General features: G+C 37.6%; 1 protein-coding gene across 3 annotated transcripts in view; it reads left to right on the plus strand.

The window, feature by feature from the left end:
- LOC127965048 (double-stranded RNA-specific editase 1) overlaps positions 1-21,475 on the plus strand; it is a 155,442-nt gene that overhangs the window by 77,866 nt on the left and 56,101 nt on the right. For 2 of the 3 annotated variants that reach the window (XM_052565592.1, XM_052565591.1), the window contains one exon: positions 19,984-20,032. The exons of the other annotated variant lie outside the window; for it this stretch is intronic. The gene's annotated coding sequence lies outside the window, so the exon portion shown is untranslated. The remainder of the gene's footprint in view (positions 1-19,983; positions 20,033-21,475) is intronic. 3 annotated transcript variants of the gene reach the window in all.

The raw sequence follows: 21,475 nt of genomic DNA on the forward strand, positions 1-21,475 counted from the left end.
TTTAAGAAAATGGTATCGGATCGGTATATGGGTTCATGTACTCGCCGATGCCGATGCCAGAATTTGTTGTGGTATCGGAGATATTTCCGATACTAGTATCGGAATCGGAACAACTCTATGCATAAGTATTCATAGCCTTACCATGGACAGTTGAAATTTTGCTCAAGAGCTCTCATTTTGCTTGTAAATGTTGCCACACTTTGAGTAAATGATTTGGAAAGGCACATGTCTTAATATTAGGTCTAACAGCTGAAAATGCATATTAGAGAATTGACCAAGCCCTAAAGTAAAAAAAAAAACTGAAAGGATTGAATCAAACCACACATCTTGGGAATAGTTCAGAGAACATTCTGCTGCATTAAAGGTTCACAGAAGAATGTAACCTACTTTATCCATAATGGAAGACATTTGAAACAACCAGGTGGTGACCAAGAACCTGATGGTCCTTAGAATCCCAAAAGTAAAGTGTGCTGGTAGCAGCCTCATGATGTTGGGGCTGTTTTTCAATGGCAGAGACTGAGGGACTCATCAGAATAGAAGAAAAGCTCAATGCACCAAAATAAAAAGATAGTCTTAAGGAAAGCCCAGTCCAGAGCATCCAGAACCTCAGACTGGGCAGAAGGTTCACATTACAACAGGACAATCGCCCGTAGCAGACAAAAAGAGTGGCTTATAGACAACTCTGTGAATATGTCCTTGAGTGGCCCAGCCAGAGCTTGGGCTTGAACCCAATAAAATATTTCTGGAGAAACCTACACAATGCGTGTCTGCCCCCATTCAACATGAACAGATGAGGAGAAGAATGGCAGATAATTGCCAAATGCTGATGTGCAAAGCCTTTTGCATCATTCCCCAAAATACTTGAGGCTGCTTCAGCTAAATACTGAATTAAAGGTTTGAATACTTACACAATGAACTTATTTCAATTATTATTATTTTTTTACAAAGTTGTGACATTTTCTGTTTTTTCTTTGTCATTATGGTGTATGGATTGTAGATTGATGTGGGGGAAAAGTAATTTAATGAAGTTTAACATAAGGCTGCAATAGCATCAGGTTGCAAAACAAAACATAAAACATTAAGGGGTTTACACACACATATACTGTATATATCTGCATTATGACATTATGATATATGCTGGTAGTCGGTAATGCAATATATCACAATAATTAACATGCACAAAATTGTTAACATGGGTACTTCAAAATACAGTAAATAATTTATTACAACTCTTTTCAGATTTTTGGAATGCATTTAGAGAATATTTTCCACTGGTCACAATGCACAACACCGCTGTATGTATGCTGTGTGAAAGATGCATGTGCACTCTCACGTAAACAAACATGGATGAGAAGCGCATGGCAGGACATTGAAGGAGATGCACTGAATGAAAGCACATTCACTCTATGATAGCAGATGGTGATAAATTGCAGAAATGCAGTCTTTACCCCTGAAACCCCATAAACAAAGCAGCTGCACTACTTCATAAAAACGTATTTAAAGTTTTGCCTCTTCGTCACCATCTCTGTTAGAAAACCTGCAATTGCAGTTACTTGCGGAATATTTATTACGTGGGTTGTAATAAACCCGGCATGGCTCCAGCGCGGATGAATCAAATGTTTTGAATTGTAAGTATGGCTGTCAGTCACCGCACCGGTGTGGATACTGTACTTAGAAATCACAGATTCTAGCCTAAGTCTTGGAATATATAACTGAAATAAGAATTTTCACCGGAAAATGTAATGTGAACAAGTAACAAGTCTGCCACATTTGTTCTGACCAACAGAGGGAAAAAAAGCGTTACAATAAATCACGCTACCAATGGTGATTAAATCTAAGGATGGTTAATTATTGCAGTTATACTTTGTTCTCAAATTGTTAATGTTTACAACATCAGCACTGCATGATTACATGTATGAAGTGTATTAGACTTCAATTACTGTACAGTTTAATCTTGTCATACCATTCAAATTTCATGTATATGAATTGTTCTCTGTAACCATAAAAGCAAAACTATTCTTCCTTATAACTGGTTCTCTTTAAAACACAAATCATGTTTAATCCCAGGCTATCCGTCATCAGATACACATTTAAAACTGGAATATAATTTATCAATGCTGTCAAAATTATTATTATTATTATTTTTAAGGCTGCACAATAAATCTCATCGCAATTTGTCATGCGCATCTCGTCAGTAAATCCGGTTCTGTGATAAGTAGTAAATCTCCATCACATACTTTCAGATGGAGCACCATTAAATACACAGAGCCTTAGATCACTGACAAGCTACGCAATATTGTGTTCATAATCGAAGGTGATTCATCTGTGATTATGAACATGGTATTGCGTAGCTTGTCAGTTACTATTTACAGTGCATGGAATGGTGCGCTGTGATTGGTTGAGCAGATGTATCGCATTCTGCAGAGAAGAGAGAATGGCTTTTGTCGCGGTTTGGAAAGATAGGGAGAAAACATGGCAGAATAACATGTCGGATATCACATTTTGCATTTTTTCAATGCCGACCAGATAATACTGATTTTGGCTGGAACTCACTTTAAAAAAAATATATAGTTTATCATGTTTTGAAACCAACCTCTTCATATATATATAGATTTACCACATACTTCAATGCATTCATAAACAAAAAAAATTCCTTTAGCCTGCTTGTGTGCACATGTATAATGGTATCATTTTAGTTTTTAATAAACGTCACCTCCTACACGCAGAGCTAATAACAGAACAACAACAGCTCATTAAAACCGCCGTGCCATTTACACTCCCTCTACTTGCTGTACCATATGCTAATATTTTAGTCAATTCTCATTCTGGAAGCACTAAACATAAACACACTATATCAGTGTGAGATGGAGTCATAATAGCCAAACGCTGTCTTGCAGGTGCAGTGAGACAGCTGAATTTCTCCATAGGACCTGAGGGAAACCAGCCCTCTGACAGCATGAGTGTGCTTTGCTTGTGTTTGTCTGTGGTGTGTTTGGATGCTTGATGAAATAAGAGGAGGTCTGGGAGGTCATTTCTCAGCTCTTTGTGTGGACTGTGCTGAGTGAGTCTGCCTCAGCATCCAAACTTGATGATTTCTTCATTCTGCAGGATGCAGGAGTTTCTGTGGCTCAGTGTTTCTCTCATCTCGGTTCCTCATGTTTTGGTGCACTGCTGCATCTTGTTTCAATGAGCTCATGGACTGTTTACTTTTGTAAAACCTCTTCAGATGCACAGCTTGTGATATGTATTTGTTTGCTTGCTTATTGTTCCCTTTCCTCTCACCTCTCCTTTTACATTTCCTTATTAATGTATCTCTTCCTATTTTGCTTTGCGTTTCCGCATTTCATTTCCTTAACATTTTCATTTTTACTTCCATTTCTTTTTACCTTCCTTTTGCCATTCATTTCATTATACCTTTACTTTTACATTTCCTCTTTCATTTTCTTACCCTTTGTCTTTTGCCTTTTCTTTCCATTTTAATTTATCTTTAAATTTATCACCATTTTTAATTTCCTTTTTCCCTTTCCTTTTACTTCCCCTTTCCTCTTTCATTTCCTCTTTCATTTCTTTTTTTCCGTACGTCTTTTCTTTTTCTTTTCCTTCTCTTTTGTCATTTAGACCATTTCTTTTTACATGTTATCTTCTTTCTTTTTTCTTTTTCTGTTCTCAATTACTTCTTGTTAAAAAAAATGTCATACCTTTTTCTTGGACCGATCCTTTCAAATTTCTTTTCTTTTTTTTTTTTTTAACTTTTTTCCCTCTTTTATTTCTCTGTCATTTTCTTCCTATTTTTTGTTTTATAATTTCATTCACATTTTCTTTTCCACTATTCCACTGTTTTTGTATTCATAGTTTTTTTCTCAGTTTTTTTCCTCTCTTATCTTTCTATTTTCATTTCCATATCCCATTCTTTACGCTTTGCTATCTGTAATTACCTTTCATAATTTCTTTTTGTTTTTCATTTCTTCTCATATTTTCCTTTTTTTTCCCTTTTCTATTCTGTTAATAACCAGTTTATATAATTTTTTTGGTTCATTTTTCCCCCTCTCTTCTACACATCCTGCAGACATGCTCAGTATTCTCCCGCACGCTTGTGTATGAGTTTTGCTCCCGCAGGAGTAAATTGCAGTGTGGTTGTGGAGCGCAGGTGAGCAGAGAGCAGTGCTTGAGGCTTTGGCCTCTGAGCTCCCCATTAAAAAGAATCAGACAGTTCTGCACTACACCACACTTCTCAACCTACCACGGCTCGTGGAGGCCAAAGGCACCGGTGACCAGTACACAAGAGGAATATGACCTCAGCATCTATTCATGTCAAATAATGGCTTTAACAAGCTATTTTTATCTCTCTCCTCTCTCTTTTTCTGTCCCGTTGTTTGTGTCCTCACCATTCTCTTTTGCTCCTAGCCATCCACTATACTATGATGAAAGGAGAAGTGCCAAGAATATTATATTACGTTGATAACAGGGCTTCCTACCTGTGTTTTCGTGACTTCAGAGAGCTGTGTGATGCCTCAAAAGCCTGTTTTTCCCCTAAAAGAGGGAGTATTTCAAAAGTACACATCGCCTAGCTCCTTTTAACAATTGATATGCTCGTATTGATAACTCTGAGGTCTGGGTTTGCTGAGATGAACCCCTCAGAGGTTATATCTACAGCTTTCTGCTCGCTCGTTTTGGTTTCTCATACAGATCACATAATTTATCAGTCAAATTCAGATGTTTTCCCATTTGTTTTCACATTGCTTGTAAAATAATGTACAGACCATCATGTAAGTTATTCACTGAGATCTGAATCAGTCAATCAAATCTTAACCCCACATAATAATAATAAAAAGAAAAAAATATATATATGTATATATAAATATCGGGATAATTTGCTTTATTGTCTGCAATTAATCGCATTGTTATGCACAAAACTAATAATGCATTAAAAAGCAGTGTATTGTTCACTTTTTTCATTTAAAAGTAGGCCTACTGCTATATGAACAAGAGTGTGATAACATTTGGTTTGCAAACACTTTAAACATTTAAGTGCTTTTAAGTGTTCCTTTTTAAGGTTAAAATATTTATTGTAGCCTAAATCTCAACTTATAACATTAATGTATATTAAATATAAAACAGACATTAAAGTTTTCAGAGAAAATATTTTATAGTTTGATATAGAAAAACAAGCTGTGCTCAGAGTCCATAGACACAATCATAACATTATAACAGTCCTATGTTCTGGAAGCCCACATGTTTGAGGCATGTGCACTAACCACAAGGCCACTAGGCTCTGACTCTTCATTTGTTTTTAAACAGTGTCCTCTTGTAATGTTCAGCTTTTCCGGAGTTTAAACGATACAAAAAGACATTTCCATGCCTTACGTTTGTCCTCTCAAGCCTGTCATTTTCAGTTCTCGAGTGACTTTTTCAGTAGATCGCTCATTGATCCTGGCCTGCTTGAGGATGTGGAGGCTTTTTGCAAGTTCAGCAGAGTGGGAATTTCACAGCAGTGCTTGAGGAAAAGAAAAAAGAAAAACCTGGTAGATGAATGAGTTCCCTGAGGGAAAATACCCATATGTATTAATGAGTGTGAGTGTGTCTCTCAGGTAGGAGGTACTAATGACCTGTCTCAGCTGATCGTCAGGACCGAAGTCTTCATCTTCATCGGAATTCAACACGTAACAAAAATCTTTTTAACCCTGTGCAAAAAATCCATTTCAACACAGTCTTTGTTTTATAATCAAGCTTGCTGTCCTTTAGAGGGCAAATTGAATGTAATGAAATGTCAGGGTGGTCACAGGCAAAATCCCCATGGTGCTGTGGTACGGCCGAGACCTGGCATTTGGGTAAATACTACCTTCCTGTGTATTAGGACCACAGATGTACAAAGGCATTTCAGTATCCTATAATTCAGTTTATAACAGGCTTGATCTGAAATGGATCCAAGGGGAGGAGGAGGAGGTGTTTATGATGCACAAAAGCAGAATGGCAGATTTGTTCTCAAACTCCTCCTCCAAGGGACAACTGGTGCTTCTGCTGTGAGGAATATGTCTGCGTGTGATTTATGGTGTGATATTTGACATCATAGCCCACAAATCGGCCCTGTTGAACATCGTCTGGAAGATGGTTCAGCGCTATCTGATCAGAGTAGTAGTGTCAGATATTGTTTTTCAGTTTTGTTTTTCCTCTGAGGAAAAGGCCTCAGCCGCTGCTTTGCTGCAAAGACAAAATCTATATATCCATTTCAACACCGTTGCGCTATGTTACTGAACATTTTTTATGATTATTTTATGGTTCTTTTAATTCTTTTAATGCTTAAACGCTTTTGTACACTCTAGGGGCGTTCTGATTGATCGGCTACTGATCACAATCGGCCGATAATATCTTTGGGATGATTGATCAGTGGTCTCATAAAACCGAATGTCAAGCTGATGACGTGCCTGCCGTGAGAGGTTTGGCATGTAATGCAGCGGCTCCTTCTCAGTCTCTGTCCTGCACAGGTGAAATAATTATAATACTTTCGGTGTAAAAAAAATTTGAAGAAGTTTCTCTGAGACATAATTTCACAAACAGTGTGAGTGAATCACCGTGCGCACTCTTTCTCTCTCAAATTGCAAATCACATTGTGTCTGGACTCTGGACTATAAGTGAGCCGCACAGTCGAAACAGGAGTTGTCACTGGCACTATGGAGGCAGTGTCACATCGTCACTAAAGTTTATAAATTGCATTTTTCCTTTTTTTTTTTTTCTTGCAAGTGTTTAAACTAGGGATGTCAAATTTCGATTATTTCCATGATCGATCGTCGTTTAAATTAACGATCAATTAATCGATTAATCGTTAACCATAATACTGCAAAATGCGTCTATTGCAGGCACGCAGTCAGCGGTATGACAGGATGTGCAAAAGCCACACACACACACACACACAAAACGCTTTCTCACTTGAATTAAAGAGGTTTTAGTCTGAATAAAATGCTAGTAGCAGGATTATAAAATGAATAGATGCGATTATGATCATTTGATAAAATGAAGAGAGCGCGCCATACTTTTGAGGTCATTTTACTTTGTTGACAGTTTCCAATCCCGCACGGAGAACGCTGAACGCGCATCTTTAAATGGTTTTGTGGTGCTCGTTGTTGTATTTTAAAGCACAATTGCAATGTTTTCAACTGACATTATTGTATAAAATTATCCGAAATGTGGAGCGCGTGTGACTGCGCTGCACATTAAGTGAACTACATCGGCGCTGCTGCACCAAAACACAGTTGCTCACATTAATTTGATCCTGCTGGATTCTGTCCTAGAAAATGTCAGATTTTTAAAAATCCGGCATACAGCGCATTAGATTGTGACAGTGCATGCGTGCAGACGAGGATGAGCGAGCGCGGCTTTGGCTAGATTTATTTGGAGGTTATTGCTCATGTCTCATTCGGCACAAATCGAAATGTTTCCATATTCACAATGTATTTGAATGTTAAACTATTATTTATAATGTAAACTAGGCTTGTACTTAACACGCATTCGCATATAGACGGAAAAGATGATCCTCTTCATATGAGCAAAAACGTCCTTGGCATAACAGCAGAGTGGACCGGTATACTACGGTCTATTTAAACTGAATGCTCCAGGAATGTGTCGGTCACAGCGCCTATTAATCGCTGTTTTGAATCCAGCAATTATTTATTTAGAAATGATAAGATCAGATTATGACAAGTGTGGTATAAAAGCTTTGTTTATTAGAGGAATAATAGGTTAACTGGAAAATGTTAGATCGCGACCATGCTTTTGGACCCCATAGTCTTCATTTACGCGGCTTTGTTCTGGTTTGCCGGTTGGTCACGAATTTCCACAAATTCAGTATATTTAGGCATTGTTTCTTTTCCTAAATCTTCATAGTCTAACCCTCTAATTTCCCAGGTTTATTTTATTATCTTTCGCTTTTAATAACTGTTTTCGCATCTCTTACTGTGGTAAACATGGGAAGGGAAATTAAAGATTTCATGAATTAAGAATTCGTTCGATTTATTAATTTGTTCCCTTATTTCACTTAAATCATGGGTTATTTAGGGAACAAAATTAATGAAACATGGACAATTGCCACATTAATAATTCGTAGGAATGAATTAACAAGTTGTAGGAATGAATAGACTATCTGTCCTGTCACTGTGTCCCGCAGCCCTGCAAAGCGCACGATATAAAACAGTCATCTGATGAAATGATTAGTAACTACATTTCTATTGCTTTTAATGTTGAATAACTTTTATGTTGTTTCTATTTTAATGTACTTTAAAGTTTAAATCACATTAAAAGCTTAATTTGTACATTGTGAATGAATGATGATGCTTTAATATATCGTCACCGTCACTCACAGCCGCTCGCACGTGTTGAGTGCGCATGAGCCGCACGCAGCCCAACATTGAATCGGTTAACCGACCATCGACAGCCTTAATCGATTGCATCTCTTATCGACAATGAATCGATCATCGATTAATCGTTGACATCCCTAGTTTAAACCATTCAACACTTGCACGCTTTCCTGGAGACCGTGCACTCACACTTGCAGCAGTCAAAAGTTAAATTAAAAACTAGGGCTGGGCAAAATTTATATATATATATATATATTATTACGTTGATATCAATATCGATTCTCAAAAGCCACTAATCAAGCTTTTTCTGTAATTATTTCCGCACACATTTAAAGCAAGAGTTGATTAATGTGAATCTTATCATTACTCTTCTACACTAGATGTCATCCTTATTTACCTTGCGTGATGTTTCAATGGAAAGACTGTCATTCATTCAGTGTTTATCATGGCAGAGAGATACTATTGATGAGAACCAAGAACAAAGCTGTACGCTTGATTCACAATGTTTAGGTGAAATGCTGTAGGATTGGTATAAATCTGCAGAAGCATTTGATATCATGCATAAGGTGGAATGATGTCCACAATTGATCAATGAATGAATGAATGAATGGCGGATGGCATGGCAGTTTTGTTTCCGACGATTGCTGTGTTTTCAGCTTCTGCTGTCTCACTACAATGATATGAATACACAAATATCATTTCCAGCTGCTCTGAGATTCACTTCAGTAGCATTTTACAGTTTCATTTGAGAAAACTAGCATCACATACACAGTTCCTCACCGCAACCCATCAAAATAAAAGTAACGTTATAGTTTAATGTTTAGAAACGTCAGAATATATCTATTACTAAATCTATTTAGCAGTCTTAAAACTTAATGCTACTACTACTAATACATATTAATAAATATTTATTTTTTAAGGAATAATCACATTAGCTTTTTTATTTTATTTTAACAGTAAACCTCTGTTGTGCAGCACTTTTTTTGTCCAAAAATAAAAGGGTTAAATTCTCATTTGATTAGGATAAATTAAATGTTTTGTCTTCATGAGATTACCGGAAAAAATAAGAACATCATATTATAGGACCCTATTGTTGTTCAAAAAAGGACCCTATACAAAAAAAAAAAAAAAAATGTTTTAAAATACAGGCCTGTGGTTCTTTTTTTATTATTATTATTATTATTAATTCACCATTTGTAAAACAATGTTTACATTTTTTTTAAATATCATGGTATATAAATGGTGTTCACTGAATGTAATTTAAAAAAAAATATCGAGAGCTTGAGAATCGAAATCGAATCGAATCGGGACATCAGAGTTGCTACCATGCCCTATACAAAACTCATGCTAATTGAAAGAAAATTAATAAAAAAGGTTAATAAAAAGGTTGAATCCAAGATAACATAATGATAGATTTACAAGCAGTTTTTAAAAGGGCAGTCATTTTTGACCCAGGATAATGAAATTAGGCAAAAGCGCATGGGTAAAAACCGATATTATTTCTCTGGTGTTGGGACCTGACTTACCTCGTCAGTTGTCATAAGAGCACATTACACTTAGCGTACCTTGTCTTTTAACACAAGCAGAGTAACCTCTCATAATAGTCTATCATTATTTTTCTTACTGAGGTGAAACCAGAACGTGTTTCCATTTCACAGGAGCTCCGTTTGTCATTGAGGGCCATTGAGAATGTACCATGGCCCATCAGTGGGTGCCGCTAGGGCTCCAAATTACCTCATCACAGCTGCTGCTGTTCTGCATGGCTGACCCCACGGAAAGGCTCTGACTGAATTGATTAGAGCCTCAAGCTGAAGTGATGATGTGTTTAAAGAGAGATGATAGAAAATGTCATTGTAATGGATTATGCTGCCAATCCATTGGTGATGCCTTGAATGTAAAATATGAACACTGAATATTGATTTTCAGGAGTAGCAAAGCACATCGTTTGTTTCTGTGAATTTGGGTTACATGACTAAATCACTTTGTGAAGTTCACTTTGAGTATTTTAGGCTTAGATCGACTTATTACATTTTCTTTGGATCTTTGGTTTGCAGATTCCAAGAGAATGCATTTGTAATACTGCTAATATCCTAGTTGTTTTGATCTTCAGATATTTGTAATGTACTTTGAATACTTTGACTGTTTCAATTGAGGTAGCATGCAAGTTGCAGAATTGCAATTTAAATATGAATGTAATGAAGAATTAGCTAATTGACATTGACCTAGAAATGCAAAGCTTGAAAAGACTTGTTTGAATGTTTTGAAAAGTCTAAGAGCCTGGCAGATGGATAGATAGATTGATTTCCATTCCCAGAATGCATTACCCTAGTTATTGCAATTTAACTTCCTGTGGGTGTAGCCAAATCGAATTGCGTTCCGAATTTCAGTGTAGCTTCCTGTTGGTCTGCTCAAAGTCCAAATGGTGAATGAAATTGTTCCAATTCTTAAATCCTGAACTGGGTTTAAGAATCCTGAATCCTTAAATCACTCAAAAAGAAACAACCCTGTAGAAAATAAATGTTTGCACAGTGCAAACAAAAACGGGCCTTCTCTTTTGTGCGCTTTTGTATGATCACCTGCTCCCTCAAAAGATCATCTGAAGGTTGCGTTTGATTGGGACGATGGTTGCTGTATGCTAATGATTGATCTGATTTAGACGGGTCCTCTGAAGCAATTTACCACCTCCAGCTCTTTTTTTTATTTTCCTTCCTCAGGGCTTTTTGTGTCACTGAATTGCAGGTTGGGTTAATGAGGTTTTCTCTGAACATAATTCCTGTGAAATGATATACAGCAGATTGGATGAACCCTTTGTGGTTATCAGTCTTTCTGTCAGGCAAACAGTTGCCTGGGTTTGGCTGGTGTGTGCCTGGCTCGCTGCGTCTGGGGGTGTTGTAGATGGCCAGATGTTGTAAAGTGTTGGGATAGAAACAGATAAGGGCCCAGCCTGATGTTGATGTTGGATGGAGGAAAGCTTGTCTTATTGTTCTGAGCTTAAGATTGAATCAGACGGGATGGAGAACACAATCTCATATCATAGCCGCATACTTGTCCCTTCCCCCATGAGGTTATTCAGGAATTACAAGCAGCCATGTTCAATGGAAATGGATGTGTTTGCTTTGGAGTAAGCCCACTGATTGGAGAGATGGATGCTGGGTAGACCGGCGGCCAACTTTAAACTCTACGCCCTCCTCTACAGACTGCAGTCATCACCATTCAGAGGTTTCCTTCCTGTTTCTCTTTACCTCATGCTGTAGCCTTGTTATACACAATACTGAGAGATCTTACTTTACTTTGATCTATAGATTTAACATTATGATTTAGTAGTATTCAAGCTAGTGGTGTAAAAATTAGCACGTTAACACAGGTGTAGTGTTATCACAGTACCAAAATTTCAGTATTCGGTACCGATACCAGTGAAAATTCACGGTTCTCAGTACCAATTCCGTTACCAAAGCAAAACACAAAAAGATGCTTAAAAAAAAACACTTATCACTAAAAATAAAACCAATCCCATTCTTTATACTTATTTACAATTGTTTAACGTTTTTCTACAAGGAATATAATTATGAAAAACAGTAAACAAGTTTCACCCAAATTTAATTTAAACACATTTCATTTTTTTGGTAAACAAAGGAGATTTGCTTTTAAAATTAAAACATGGAAGAAATATTGTGTGATTTATTTCTTTAAAAAATAGTTTTATAAATGTTTTCAACAGTAGAAGAACATTTCATTGGCAGTTTATGGTAACTAATGAATTAACTAATGTGTTTACTAATGTATAACTAACTCATAGAGTGAATGTGCTTTCTTTCAGTGCATCTCCTTCACGTGTTCCACCATGCGCTTCTCTTCCGTGCTTATTTACTGTTCATCAGAGTGTGCATGCGTCTTCCACGCGGCATTATTTAAAGTTAATTTCAGAAAAATGTGTGATTTAATATGTTTTTTTTTTTATATATATATATGACAGCACTAATTAAAAAACTTTTGATCAATCAGTCTTAGCCGGTGAGATTCTGATTGGAAGAAATGTTGATCCTGGAGTACCTTCAACACTGCACACTTTGTCTTCATAATCAAACACCTGATTTAACTGATAGTAGAGACTCCAGGACCTGGAATGGGTCTGTCCGGTAAAGAGAGACATCCATTATGCATATTCTTGGTTGTACTCCAAGACCTCTGCTTTGGGAAAACTGATCTAGAGTCCCGATCAGAGCCCAAGAAAATGCAGTGCAGTGAAATGTCTGTTTTTTTTTCAGATGATTTTGTGTAAAGTTTAATTTTAAAGTCACGGATTTTCGGTGCAGATTTTTTTTATTTCTACAAAAAGTTTTCTCTTTTACTTACCCTGATATTATTTCAAACCTCTATGACATCTTTCTTCTGGAGAACACAAAAGATGACATTTGTTTGTCCATATTATAAAAGTCATCCGAGTGTGAAATGAATAGTACTGTGAAACGAATTCATACAATTCAACAGATTTATGAAATCTGAAATTAATACCTTTATTCACTCTAATCAATCCAAAACATGTATTAACATCTCTACACAGACTAAATCCTTCACATCACATGAAGAGAATCATGACATTTGAGGTTTGTGACACCTGTGTGTGCCCTGACTTTTTTTATTTGAGAGTGGATATAGATCTCAATTTCGATCTTTTCATCATACAAAGCATCATCTTGCTTCAGACGACTTTCATGTCCTTTTTATAATGTTGAACTCTGTTGACTCTCATAATACGGACCAAATCTGCTGAAACTTTGCTCTGCATGTCATCTTTTGTGTTCCGCAGAAGAAAGAGAATCATACAGGTTAGCAATGACAATGGGGTGAATAAATGATGACAGTTTTCATTTTTGGCTGATTCAACTGTCCTCCGTGCCCCCTCAAGCACAGTGTGAGATCCCTCAACTCTTTCAATCTCTTTTGGATACTCCTGGCCTACTTAAACACAACTGCTGTAACACAAGCTGGAGCACCTCAGTTAATCCTGCATGGGAAAAAACTCAGAGGCATTGTTCCACTGCTCCGACAAGAGCGGTCAAGAGTGTTGTGAAAGATCTTATCCTCAGAGGTGTAACTGGTCTGGATTGTCACAGGTTGGTGCTGGACCTCGGTAATCACTGGGTTTTGGTTTCTGCCAAAGAGCAAAACTCTTAGCTCAATAGAAACCGGTTTAGTCTTATTGATGAATTTACAGAGCAGGCTTTGTTGGGGCTGATTGTTTGTGTGTGGAGGCAGGGGGGGTTGTGGTACTTCCCTCATTTGTCCTGGCCTGGGAGGTACAATCTGCACTGTGTCACCGTAGTTTTTCACATTACAAGGCCACCCTCCAAGGCTTAGGAAAAGTCTACACCACAGAAGTATATTTGACAGATCGCCCTCTCGGTTTTAAGGGTCTTCTCCTGAGTTTGCTCACTCCCTGAAGGCCTAATCAGTGCCCAGGTGGCAAAGTTGGGTACCCGCCCTTGGCCTCAGAACTGCAGATGTCAGCCGGTAGGTTCCATGAGCTCCAGCTGTGCCAGCCAGCTGGTTTCTGCACACTATCCATGCTTCTCCCTGGAGAGTTGACCCAAATAGCAAGCCCCAGGGAATACTAAAACGCACCGCAAACAAACAACCAACCCCAATCTGTCAAGTGCAAGTAAAGAGTTGGAGGCGCAAGATTTGGATTTTTAAGTTCTCGGGAAGGAGATTCGCTCTGGTTGTCGCAACCTTTGTCCTGCAGGCCTTGTGGGTGTTGACAGTGTTGATTCAGGCCATGCGGTCAGCGTTTGAGATCGTCTCCACGACTTGGTAGAAACCAGAGGATGTTGTTTTTCCAAGAGAGAAACAGTGGCGCATTATTCTCGTGCCCAATGTACAGTCGGACGTGGACTATTGCGACAACTTGCCAAGAACTCACACAGTGACCAGCAATGGTACTCAAGCCAAAACAGTTTTTTTCTTTCCCTGTCTTGTTTTAATAGGACTAGAACATCTTCTCCTACTCTGGAGCTGGTGAGTCTGCAACAGAGCTGTTGTTGTGTTTGACCACTTGCACTTAAACTTGTGTTAATGACATATGCTAATGAGCCGAAGCTTTCGATCCCTAGTTGTGTAACTGGAGAATAAGAGAAGATCATATGTCTGTAAATGGTATTGGTTTCCTCCTCCACTTATTAGCACACACCGAGCAATATCCTACAAGTTTACTATGTCCCTCGATACCTGCCCTTTCACCACGGGAGCGGATGTTGTTGATATTACAGAGGAGCTAGTTTACAAGGTACACTTTGGCTAAATCTCTGACGCACGTTTGCAATGTTTTGTGACTTGCTTGTATATGCTGCGTTGACTTAAGGTAGCTATACAAGCCCCAGGATATTAGCCAGGCATCTTAAAATAAATTCAATATCCTACTGACTCTGCTGTCGGAAGTTCACACTTGGGGCTGCAGCGGTAATTTTCCCTCATGTCTTTTTCACTGTCTGATGGCTCTATATTTCCTGCCCTGCTCTTCTCTTCCAGCGGAGCTGTTGTGAGGAGGGGAGGGGGTGGGTGAAACAGCCTGGCGGTACACTGCAGCAAAGATGGGCACACAAGCTACTGCCCTCTACGTCATGTTCATGAGGATCTACAGTCTTGATTCCCTGTGGGAAAATAGCCTGTCTGCATCTCCCGCCCTCTCATTCTCTATCACTCTCTCTGGCCATGCTTCATCCTAGCAGGTTCTGTCGCCCCGAGGAAGGCCTCCGAGTCTGGGGATGACTGACAGCGAGAATGCCTCTGTTCTTCTCTGCATTCCATGTGCACTCTACTGTAGCATCTTCTTGGCAGCCTTCACCTCCATCTAATCTCTAGTACATACAGTGGAAGTTACCTTCTGTACTGTACGTTTCAGTGATGCTGAATGCTTGCGCCCCCTTTAGGAAGAAGGTGGTAAGTGCATCTGGGGTCATCATAACCACAATAATAATTACGGTATATTGGTAAATTATATTATTTCTTTATACATTGTATGTTTTAATTTTATTTTATTTAACATTTTTAATTTTTGTTATTTACTATTATTTGGATAGAACAGCATACTAGGGCCTATTGATTTCCGAGATGCACAAAATGCAGAATCACAGAATCCAGTCATAAAAATTTAATTTTATTGTATAATGCAGAATTTCATGGAATTTGCCATAAATCAAAAGTCAGTACACTTAAATCAAAACATAATATAGACTAGTGTCTGAATATTAAGCCACAAAAATGAATCCTGCATGTTCTGCATGTCTGTGTGTGAATTAATGGTTTATATGTGCAGTTTCATTTACAATTACATCAGCACAGTGTTTAACTCACATTTGCTCTGAGTGTGAGTCGCTACATTAGCATTTTACCATTTCTTTTGAGAAAAGGCTATAGTCATATCACATACAAACAGAAACTTAAAGGTCTTCACATCAACCCATCAAAATAAAAGTTTGGTTTAACTTGAAGAAACTATGACAGAAATATATTACTTTATGTAATGATAGTACTACTATTACTAATAAAAGCATCAGCTTATCATTTAAGAAATAGTTTATATATACCAGAAAAATGTAAATACACAACACAGAGTGTTTCTGAAAAATAAATAAATGTATAAATTAATAATAAAATCATTACCTTGTGCTTTTTTCATTGTTTTAACCAAATTTCTCTCCCAAATTTTTACCTCAGCAGTAGAGAAAATAACTGTAATTAGTTTTAAAACTAGACACCTTTTATTACTTAAAGGAAACATTATTAAACATTAGATGAACTCAAGTACTAACATGCATCAAACGGTGGGTTGCAAACCGTATGGTTCTTGTTTTATGGGAACGGTTTCAACCCCGACTGATTTCTCACCTTAGCTGTCTGTTGTTGGCAGGGACTCCTCATTCCTTTATCTGTATTTTTTCCCTGTCTTAGAGAACTCTCTGTTCTGTCTGGAGGTGTGATTTATGTATTCTTTTATTGAATTCCTCCGCTTTGTTTGAACTGAATATGGCAGCGCTGTGTAGCGTTTCTCTCGGTTTCATTGGCAGCATTAAAACCGGTCTCATCTGGTATGCTTTGATCTTGAGACAGTCAAACACTGTAGAAGGCATGGCAAAGGAATGAGATTTATGAAACCACTTAACGTGCGATACTCGGAAATGAGAAGGCTTGTGATTGGCTGGTGTTTTTTTTTTTTTTTTTTTTTACCTGCCAAAAGTGCATGTGCCTAAAATGTAACAGAGCTTTGTTAAACGGGAATTTTCTTCTTCGTGTGAACTATTCCTGCAAAGCTTCACAAGAAGAAACGCGAGCACACAAGACAGTTAGAGCTCGTTATCGCCTCTTTTCTTAGACCACTGTTAAATGCGGAGGAGGCGAGGGTTGACGGGGGAGTAATTTTATCGTTGTAATGAAGAGCGTATCTGCAATTAGCCTTTGTCCTCTACAGCTGAAGTTCAGGCCCTCGGATCCAAACATGCGTGACTCCCACATCCCGTTTAGTCTGACTGAGGAGCCCATCGTCTGACTGTCTGTGCTGCTTAAAGATCTCCCTCTCAACATTTTAGCGGTGGTCACACAATGCTCTTAAATGCAGATTGCGGTGCGTTTCATGGCTGCTCTCTGGATTATTTGCTCTGCTCTTGAAACTTCTCATCTCAGTTGATTCTGTGGCCCCCTTATTGTGCGGTACCCTACAGAATTTCCAGCCCTAAAGCTGTTGTTCAACCATCAAATTGTATTTAGTATAATGGAAATAAATCTTCCCCTGAGGAAACTGAGTGAGGAGACACTTAGAAAGTTGAGCACTTTACTCCATTGTTTTAGGCATTGTTGCCCTGGTGCTCTCAGTCTCTCACTAGTCACGTTAGTTTACAGTATATATACAGTTTCAGGGTTTATTTTAACAGCATGAGGAGTTTGATTTTGAAATTCTCTGTAATATGTCATATTTTCATTTTTATGTGTAGAAACGGGTTGACAAACACCCTATAGAAAAGGGCAACAGCGCCCCCCTGTGACCTAAACACTGTTCTCTCTGTTTGGTCTATCATTTCTGATATCTAGTGGTTTTAGGATCAACCTAAACTTTGTATGGATTAAGATATTGTTTGTGGTTGTAAATGTTTAATTTAGCACTTACTTCTGTGGTCACACTTTATTTTAAGTTCTGATTCTCACTATTAACAAACCATGTAACCTACAACCTTTGGCACAATAAACTCCAAATTTGCTGCTTATTAATAGTTAGTAAGGTAGATTTTTTTTTTTTTTTATTTTAGTTTTGGGTAGGGTAAGGGATGCTGAATATGGTCATGCAGAATAAGTTCTAATAAAAGCCAATATGTTAAAACTTGCTAATAAGCAGCAAGTTAATAGTGAGAACAGGTCCCTGTATTAAAGTGTTATTGCCAGTGGAGCCACATGAATTATAATTTATCTAACAACTTTCTTTTAGATTATTTTGAGTGTTTTTGTGTCTTTTAAGATGTACAATAGATGTGCAATAAATAGAAAAGACACTAAAACAATCTAATGGTTTTCAGTCCAGGTATTAGTGACGGATTCCTTCTTATTTCTTGATAACTAATGATTTTTAGTTTTTTACTTGAATACTGCTTCTTAAAGAAGACCTAAAATGGCAGTATTTTTAATACATCTCAGACATGTTGAAATGAAAGAGCGGACAGCAGCTGACCCTTACAAATTTAAGGCTCACTTTTCGCCTGTACTTTCTCGCTCGTTTCCCAGTGGGCTGACCTGCTCACTTTAGTCTTTTGACGATAGCTTTCGGAAAGATGCTGCGCGCTTCTCTGCTTCTCTTCAGTCTGTGCTGAACTCAGCTGGCTGGAAGTGAAAGATCTGATTTATATGCTTCACAGTTCGCTTGCTATATCTGAGGTCTGAAAAAAAAGATTTTTTTTGCAGTGTTTACTGCAGAAAATAACCCCATGTCATTCCAAATCTATATCTGTGGTTTACAAATGGAACTATTTTGGAAGTAAATGTTCACCAGGGATTATAAAGATTTAAAAATGACAAACATACTGTGTATTTCTAGTCTTGCCAAGCCATGTGAAAGCAATGCTGCAAACTGTATAATGTTCACAAGATGTGTGTTTCTTTTATACTACCATTATGTTTTGTTTATTTTTTTCTGTCCTTTTTGAAGACCTCAGTTCTTCTTCACTTTCATTGAATGCTCATGTCAGATATATCTGGTATTCATTTTCATTTTGACAAATTCATTGAGTAATTTGTTAGACTGATTCAGTCCGTTAAATGTGATAGTTCATCAGCCTGAAAGTTTGTGCATTTTTGACTGATTATTTACAAGAACCAGTTTAGTGTTATTTGCATGTGAATATAGTGTTTCCACAGTTTAAAGAGATAACTCCCCCAAAAAGGAACATTCTGGCTTCATAACACTGCCTTGTCTGCAAAATTCTTATGCATAACACAAGAAAATTATATTTTGAAGACATTTGGAATCAAAACAACATCGGACCCCATTAACTTACATTGTTTTTGGCAAAAACAGAGACGTTTTCAGAATATCTTCTCTCGTTTTCCACAGCCCAGAGAAAGTCAGACAGATTTGGAATGACATGGGGGGGGGGGATTAAATGATGACAGATTTTTCATTTGGGGGTGAAATATCTCTTTAAACTGTGGGAACGGTTACTCTAGCTGTTTCTTGAGATGAATCGGTCAAAAAAAAAGCATAAACTTTCAAGTAGATGAACTATCACTTTCATTTGCATGCAGTCTCGAAGAAAGGTGAAATTGAAACTCAGACTAATATTTATTGTTGTTATTTTTTTCCTCATTGCATTCAGTTCACACTGCAAACACACAACGGTGTGCTACTGAAGAATCAGCACAGATGTTAATTAAACAGTGGTTTTAGAAAACAAGACAATGTATCCTTAATGAACACAAGGAGGTTGTGAGGGTTAAAGAAGCGTGCTGCGTGTAGATGCATGGTTTGGCTGGCCACTGTTTTTAATTGGCTGCTTTTTCATTTTTCCTCCATAAAGCATTTGCAGATCTTCCTATTGATGCAAAGTGTGATTTAAGGAACTCAAAGGAGGGAATATCTTTACTTTTTGCATCTCCTGCTATGATTGTGAAACTAACTCCCATCTTTCTTTTTCTCAATTTCCATCTTCTTCACTCCTGTCTGATTTCGGGTCATTCCTGTCTGTGTCCGGCCAGGCCTTTGGACCGAGAGACTCTTATTTGTCCTCTTCCACTTTTATGAGGGACATTTCTAGCTGAGATCATGTTGTTCTCATGCAGTGGACACGTCACCTGATGCGTTTAGCACAGCCGTTAGGTCATGTTTTTGTGGCGTTCACGGGCAGGTGAAAGCTTGGAGACTCTTGGAAAGTTGGTGACGTGACGGGGGATTGAAACGAAATCTGCAGTAGCTGGAGATCATATCTAAACGTTACTGGCAGTATGCGAGTGGATAATGTGTCTGTGAAGTGATGTTGTGGAAGATCGCTTTACTCAAAGCTAGAAACATACCGTTGTGGTTGATCTGAAGATGTGTCGTGTTCTGCTGATATTTGGCGGTAAATTCTTTATTTCTGTTTTCTTTCTTGTGTCTGTGCAGGCTTGGTGATCAAGCGTTAGAGCTGCTCTGAGGGCCAGTGGAAACCCAGGTGTGTATCTTCTGATTTCTGATTTTATGTTTCATGTGGGGTTTTGCGATATTTACTTTGATGCATTTAGCAGACACTTAAATTGCATTCAAGGTACATATTATTTTATCAGTTCTTGCTTTCCCGGGAATCACATCCATGCTACTGAGAAATACTTTTTTTAGTACAATTTAAAATAACTGTTTTCTATTTGAATGTTTTTTTCAAATGTAACTTATTCCTGTGATCAAAACTGATTTTGACGTTTCTCCAGTGTCACACGATCCTTCAAAAATCATTCTAATATGTTGATTTGGTGCTCAAGAAATATTTGTGACCCTGCAGTCTTAAGTCGCTGGGATATATACTGTATGTAGCAATCGCCAAAAATGCATTTTGTGTGTGTCAAAATGATTCATTTTTCTTTTATGCCAAAAGTCATCAGGATATTAAGTAAAGATCATGTTCCATGAAGATATGTAGTAAAGTACCTGCTGTAAAAATTTACAAATGTAATTTTTGATTAGTAATATGCATCGCTAAGAACTTCATTAAGACAACTTTAAAGGAGATTTCCTCAATATTTAGATTTTTTTGCACCCTCAGATTTCAGATTTTCAAATAGTTGTATCCTAACAAACCATACATCAACCAAAAGCTCATTTATTCAGCTTTCAGATGATGTATAAATCTCATTTTTGAACAAATGTACGCTTATGACTGGTTTTGTGGTCCAGGGTCAGATTTCTTTTATAATGTTATTATTATGTTATTGTAATGTTATTATAACTGTTAAAAAACAATTGTGCTGCTTACTGTTTGTTTGGAAATTGATTTTTTTAGGGCTCTTTGGTGAATAGAACTTCAGTGATATAAATGTCTTTACTGTCACTTTTCATAAATTCAATACATCCTTAATTAAATAAAAAAAAAAAAGTCATGCTGACCCATTAATGTTCAGTATTGAGCGATTAAATGTCTTCAGTCGTTTCAGTGTAGTTCAGGTGCTTTTTGCTTGTGTGTTAGTAATCACAGCCACTGAATGCTTGAGTCTTTGATTTAAAGCTGTAGTTCCACTGTGTTCCATTAGAGGCTGCTGGAGAGCTAAATGTGCACATATCCTGCTCTGACCCCAGTGACATGACATCTTTGATTCATTCACACATTTACTGGACAAATTGTACTGTCCACAGAGTAGCTACCATGTTGCTTTTAATGCATAACATTTTTAGCTTTGCATTGAATCAACCATTATTTTACTGCATACAAGATTTGCAAACTTGGCAAATGGTACCAAAATTGTGCACCAAAACGTCTGAAAATCATATTTGTGTGCTCTTCCTTCCTTCCTTCCTTCCTTCCCTCCCTCCCCTCCCTGTCCTGTCCTGTCCTGTCCTGTCCAAAACACCACTTTTTTGGGGTTTATTTTTTGTTTGTTTGTTTGTTTATTACTGTTGGAGGATT

Source organism: Carassius gibelio, chromosome B9 (genome assembly GCF_023724105.1).
Source record: "Carassius gibelio isolate Cgi1373 ecotype wild population from Czech Republic chromosome B9, carGib1.2-hapl.c, whole genome shotgun sequence".
NCBI lineage: Eukaryota > Metazoa > Chordata > Actinopteri > Cypriniformes > Cyprinidae > Carassius > Carassius gibelio.